The sequence below is a fragment of the Carassius auratus genome, chromosome 5 (genome assembly GCF_003368295.1).
Source record: "Carassius auratus strain Wakin chromosome 5, ASM336829v1, whole genome shotgun sequence".
NCBI lineage: Eukaryota > Metazoa > Chordata > Actinopteri > Cypriniformes > Cyprinidae > Carassius > Carassius auratus.
Genome location: NC_039247.1, coordinates 26,851,502 through 26,858,294, shown reverse-complemented (window position 1 = coordinate 26,858,294; position 6,793 = coordinate 26,851,502). Strand labels below are relative to the sequence as shown.

Below are 6,793 nucleotides of genomic sequence, written 5' to 3'. Positions count from 1 at the left end.
AGAAGAAGTTAATTTACTCCAATGCCTGTTCTCAGGCCTCTTGCTGTAATACTGAGACTGAAATGCATACTTTGTTAATAATTGTATTCTGACAAACTTCAGAATTCAAATGTTATATATATATGAGTGAGTGAAGTGACATTCAGCCAAGTATGGTGACCCATACTCAGAATTTGTGCTCTGCATTTAACCCATCCGAAATGCACACACACAGAGCAGTGAACACACACACACACACACTGTGAGCACACACCCGGAGCAGCGTCCAGCCCAAGACTAGAACTCACAACCCTTCGATTGGGAGTCCAACCCTAGGCCACGGCTTCCCCTGTATTTTATATATATATATATATATATATATATATATATATATATATATATATATATATATATATATATATATATATATATATATATATATATATATATATATATTTTTTTTTTTTGTAGTTGTAGTTGTAGTTGTGTGTTTTCTTTGGGGAATGTCAATTCATTGACATGGCAGATACTAATAAATTTTTATCACATTCAAGTAGTAGTAAAATGCCTACTGTGTTTTTCAGAAAGTGAAAAAGAGAAAACAAGAGCATGTGTTTCAAGCCAATAAATAAATAAATAAATTCAAAGATTAATAAAAAAAAACAATAATAATCCTCCCATTGTTAAGATAGAAAAATATATAAAATTCAAACTGCCAGTGTCAAACTATTGTATTTTAAGAGCATTTAATGTACCACTATCCACAAAATAATTAGCATTAGCAATTAACTTAAATGTTTTATTATGTTTAGTAAGTGTGTGAAAAAAAAAAAAAAATCTTCTTATTATTTCCATTGTGCTATTACAGATGAATGAAGAGGAGAAGACACAATTAAACTTCATTAGAAGGGATGGAGATGACAGACATGTATGTGTCAGAATGAAATTGCTGGAATAGACAAAGACTTTTCTATTGGCTCTTATTTTCACCAAGGTGTGCATCTATATGACAAATTTCCAAATCACAAGTAGGTCAAGTTTCCTGAAGTGATGTGAATGATCACACTTTCTCATCAAAAACACACCAATAAATACTACTCTGTAAAAACTGATAGAAACACAAACCTGCCCATCATACACTACGTCACATAACAACTGTCACATACAGTTTACGTGTTGTCTGCATACATAAATAATGAGTAGAAATGAGTGTGTGATCCAAACATGTATAAACTGTACTGATTTCTACTGGCAACTGTGCTGACCTTGTTATTATTCCAAACGCTGTTGCTACTAAAAGGGTTAAATGTGTACATGACGTAGAAAGGAGAGAACATTGCTATTAATCTTCTCTCATTATTGCTTTGACACATCAAAGGACTTGTGTTTGCTCAATGCTTTGCAATCTTTGAATCTTTGAAGTGAAGAGGTCATATATATCTGTATAATGAGTCATGCATGACTGTATTCCTCGTTTTACAGTTAAACAAACTCTTCAAAGCATAAAAATATGTCTTTGCAAGTGCATGTGTGTACATTTACGCTGTCACACACACACACACACACACACACACACATACCTGGTCTAAATTAAATAAAAATGTAAACAAATACATTTTCAAATAATAACATGCTGAAGCCAAAGTTACAGTCCTACAGTTAAGTGTACTTTAAAAATTTTTTCTTTCTAAATTTCATAAGAAAAAAATAGTTGAAACTCTGAAAACATTAAGAGCATTCTGCTGAAACTGCTCCATAAATGTATTTGATAAATAATTACTAATTATGTTTACTAGATTTTAGTGTGGTTTAATTACTAATCACTTGATGGACTCATTTAGGAATTGTAAAATCCAACCATTATCAGAAGTGATACACACACATGATCCTTTCAGTACTTTAATAAAGATAAAAAATAATTGCTATACAGTTAGTAACATTAAAAGTTCACCTTCTGTTATCTCTCATTATTTGTTCCATGTCATCCAGTGCCAAATTCCACATTACTTGTGCTGTGTTTATTGTGGTTAAAAACATGTTTTAGCCCAGGGGTTAGCTTGGTTTTATATTTTACTTTATATTGATATTTGTAAGTATATCAGTTCAAATTAATGTATTTGTGAAAACTCAAGCGAGCATTAGTGTCACTGACAAACATCAAATGTTGATGACTACAGGTCATTGAAATCCTGGTCCTGGATTGTGATGAATACAATGTATTACCTGTACTAAAGCACACAAAACACTAATAGCAATGGCATGGAATTTAAGCACTTACCTGTGTTGAAAATAATGTTAAATAATGAGAAAATTATGTGAAAAGATGTTAGGAAACATACAGCACAGTATTGCCCATGTTCACTAAGGTGAATCGTGGCCAATATGCAAACATAGGGTAAACTAGATCACAAAATTCAAATTTTGTCAGCACAGAATTATTCATGTAAAGTTTGTAAACAGAGGTAAATGGCCACCAATATGCAAATGTGAGGTTTAACCATCAAGAAATAAAAATAGCCAGTTTTCCCCACAACTTTCCTTTGTTTCTTTTATTGTTTCAGACAGTAAATTAGTACCATGTGAATGTTTATAGTATGCTGCAGCAGTCTTTCAGACATGAAAATTCTGACTGCGGTGTATTTCACAACAAGGTTAGGTTTTGTTGACTCATTAGCAGTTTTATTGAAGAGACAGACTCTGCCATTATTTGCTCATCCTCATTTTATTTAATTTTAGGTGAATTATTATTTTATAGTAGAAATTACAATTAAGATGATAAATGGACGTTCTAAATTAAACATGCAATGTGGCACTACAGTTACAGTAAGTGTTTATTATCTCAGGGCCGCCGTTATGGGAGGTGCAGGGTATGCTAGGCATATGGGCCCAGGAAGCTAGGGGGCCCTAAACAATTGACTTTGGGTTTTATTTAATAATAATAATAATAATAATAATAATAATAATAATAATAATAATAATAATAATAATACATAAGTATTGTCTTACGCTTTAACGGACAAATGCACCTTGTGTGTGTGTGTGTGTATAATAATAATAAATAAATAAATAAAAAATAAATAAATACATAAATAAATAAATAAATAAATAAATAAATAAATAAATAAATAAATAAATAAATAAATAAAAAACACATTCATCTGGAAGAAGGGGGCCCACATTTCTGTATACCCCCCTTTAAAGTCTTTTTGGTGCTTGATTATCACATACTCTTTCTCAAACTATTGAATAAAAATAGTGGGCAGTTTTTGTATATGGTCATTAATTGTGTAGTCCACAACAAATAACATTTGACTGCAGTAAGTTCGGCTCCAAGGTAAGGTCATGACAGTTTATTAACACATGAATGCAGATGTTTGTGGGGCCTGCAGTAGGCGTTTGCTGTATCCATTGGGCGTGTGTGGGGCGGCGTTAGGACCGCGCGGTATGCCGGTAGGGAGGCATCTCAGTCGGAGCAGCAGCTGAAGCGGCAAACAAAGACAAGGAGCACAGCGCGATCCTGCAGCATCCACGCCCACCCACACACACTCACACAGCAGCAGCAGCTCACTGTACTACTGGTAAGTCCAACACCGGTATACTTTTACTTTAAAAGAAAATGTGGCGTATAAATCGAAACGTATGTCATGTTATGCTAACGTTTAGTGAGTAACTTTAATGTTAGAAATAGAGGCAGATTTGAGTGAATGTTAGTGGGTGAACAGTCAGATGGTTTCAGGTTCGAGACATCTATCTATCTATCTATCTATCTATCTATCTATCTATCTATCTATCTATCTATCTATCTATCTATCTATCTATCTATCTATCTATCTATCTATCTATCTATCTATCTATCTATCTATCTATCCTACTAATCTGAATCCCATACATAATGGGATCAAATAAGAATCCTCTAAGAATCAATTGAGATCTTATGGATACAATTAAAATTACAACAAGATTTATTATAACTAATGGAACAGTATACTGTTATGGAACAGTAAAAGGAAATGACAAAGAAAGCTGTAGGTTTAAAATCTTGAGAGAATATCTTTATATTTATTTTGATATCCAAGAGGGATATTTTATCCAATTGAGAATAATCTTATCGGGAGCACATATCTAAAAGATGTGATTTAGAGATTTTTTTTTTTTGCTATAATCTTAAAAAGGCAATTCTTATAAGGATGCTTTTGTGTTAGTTCAAAACAGTGTAATTCAAAATGAGGATTGGTTGCAAATGTGAGCTAAACTTTATTGTCTCTGGGGCTCTCAAATTGTAAGGCACTTTTCTGTAATACTCAGGAGGTTGCAGTGGGTGTGAGATACAAGCCCCATCCTGAATTTGCTGTAGTGCAGCATGTGCCAAAGAGACACAATGAAACAGGCTAGTAGAGCACTCTATGTGGGTGGATAGGGGGTGGGGGGTGGGGATTGGGGTGCATACAGACCTGCCCCTGGAGAACATTTGCTTTCACTATGACCAGTTTTATCATGTGATTCAGTGTGATGTGTTTCTGGACTCTGTACACTGCAGCATAGTGTTTATTAAGCAACAAAGACTCAACAGTACAGTTGGCAAAGTTTGAACCCGTCATCTTGAAACAACAGTATTTTACAAACAGCAAACACTATTGGCTTGTGATTACCTTCAAAAGACCACTGGAAGTCTTTCTCTTAAAAAAATAAGTTGCATGGGTGAAATAGGGAGTATTACTACAACTTGGTAATGTCTTTTTCTGAAGAAAAAATAAATAAATAAAAATCAAGCTTCAAGGTTTGTGTTATTTTGATGACAGTTATTTAAAGATACGATATTTATTAAAGATACGATATAATAAACAGCAATTAATTTGATGGTGTATAAAAGTGCATTTGAGTGTAGGAGACCAGACCCTATTCCCCTCTGCACCACTGATGGCAGTAAAAAAACAGTCAAGGTGTGTAGTAGTGTGTTTGTGTGACCACAACAAGGATGTAATCCCTTTTTTGTTAATGGCACAGAGGAACACAGGGCACATGATTAGACAATAACAAACCCATAAATCAGCAGAAATCTGTGGCCAACTCAGGCATTTGTCACTTTAACATTTTACACAGACTTTTGTAATCAAACTTCTTAGTATTATCGTGTCTATTCCAAGGTGTGGCGATGAGTTGTAGTAGACAGGCTTTAATTGGAAAAGCTGCTGCAATCCCTTCTGGCAGTCACATTGGACACAAGCCCATGTCCAAATGCCACAGACGGCCCCACTATATAATTTGTGTACAACAAACACATAATAACAGCTACTAGAAAATACTAATGTTAAAAATTTATCTTATAACATAAATTCTAACAGGAAAAATCCCATATGCTTACAGTGATGGAGAGACCCAAGCCATTTTGAGAGACTAGAATATCATATGGACATGAGTGCTACCTAAAAGTAACCACCTAGCAACACTTTGTGACCACCCAGAACAACCTATAAGCATACTAGCGACAACCTATCAGCCAAACCATTGCAATCAAAACACTGAAAACCCCATATTGACTACTGATTTAGATATCGGGGGAACGCATCCACCTTGACATTACAGCCTCAAAAGATGTTAAAATGTAGTTTTGCATCATAACCTTGAATTTTTGGAGTATAAATCCATGTAATGGCACTTTGATGATAAAATTCTTCAGGATGAACTCTTTCCCTTGCCCTCTAGTGCATTGTGTGTTGATTTTGGATTGGTGTCAGGAAGTCAGGTAAGCTGACTTGTAGAATCTAACTCTCAGAAATCCCATCATTACAGACTAAATATAGTGGAGGTCAGGCTGTGAGCACTGATTAAGGAGCTAATTGAAGTGTCATCAAGCTAGGTAGCACTGACAAGCGTTAATAGGATTCCTCTAAATAAATCAATAGAGATGGAAGCACCTTAGCTGTTTCAAAAGTCCTAAAGGATTTGTGTTTGTCATCTCCTAAAGGTCTAAAAACACTGGATACAACAACAACAATAATAATAATAAATATAGCTGCAAGCAGCAATTATGGGGCCAAGCAGTCCACCAGCAAATTGAGGAGATAAGCTTGGCATTTAATTTAGGCATCACACCAAATTCAACAATGAGCAATTACAGTAATTTTAGGATGAGTGTAATCGAAATGGCGAAAAAATCATAAATACAACCTCTCATAGCATGATTTATTGGCTTATCAAGTGTGACCAATAGGTGGCGCTGTTATCAAATTGATATGGTGTGTTCTGTGTGACTGACATTGACACACTAAGTTTGGTGTCAATATGCCAAAGCATTGCAGAGCTACAGCTACAAGTGCAGCTACAATTTTAACATTATGCCTCAAATTCGTTGCTGTAGTATGTGAAAAATGGATTTGTCTATTGACACAAAATCCATAAAATTTTGTCATCACAGTCTTTAGATTATCTCAGAAAATCAGACCAATGAATGATTTAGTTCGTAAAAGTAGGTTTTCAACATAAATCAAAATGGCGGACAGGAAGTCAGGCTGGCATATTTGGTATCTATGTTGTCACAATAAACCATGGAATATTTTTAGACCAGTTTCATTACAATAGGCTAATGCAATAAAAAGTTATTAGCATTTTTATACGATACCATAAAGCGTTCAAAAAATACAGCATTTTAAAACATAATTCAAAATGGCCGACGCCTTAAATGCCTAACACGGGCATTTACAGTTCAAAAGTTATTACCATAAAAATATTGAAACTTTGGAAGTGGTGGTGCTAGAGAGTTGGAGTTATAGACTTCAAATTTGCTCTAGTTAATGTTGGGACTGTCCTCTATCAG

At 34.4% G+C, this 6,793-nt stretch overlaps 1 protein-coding gene across 1 annotated transcript in view; it reads left to right on the top strand.

Annotated features, from left to right (window-relative positions):
• The first annotated feature begins 3,412 nt into the window (after positions 1 to 3,412).
• The window catches only part of LOC113084161 (neuronal migration protein doublecortin), an 81,881-nt gene continuing 78,500 nt past the window's right edge, over positions 3,413 to 6,793 (top strand). The window contains exon 1 of the mRNA XM_026254802.1: positions 3,413 to 3,557. The gene's annotated coding sequence lies outside the window, so the exon portion shown is untranslated. The remainder of the gene's footprint in view (positions 3,558 to 6,793) is intronic.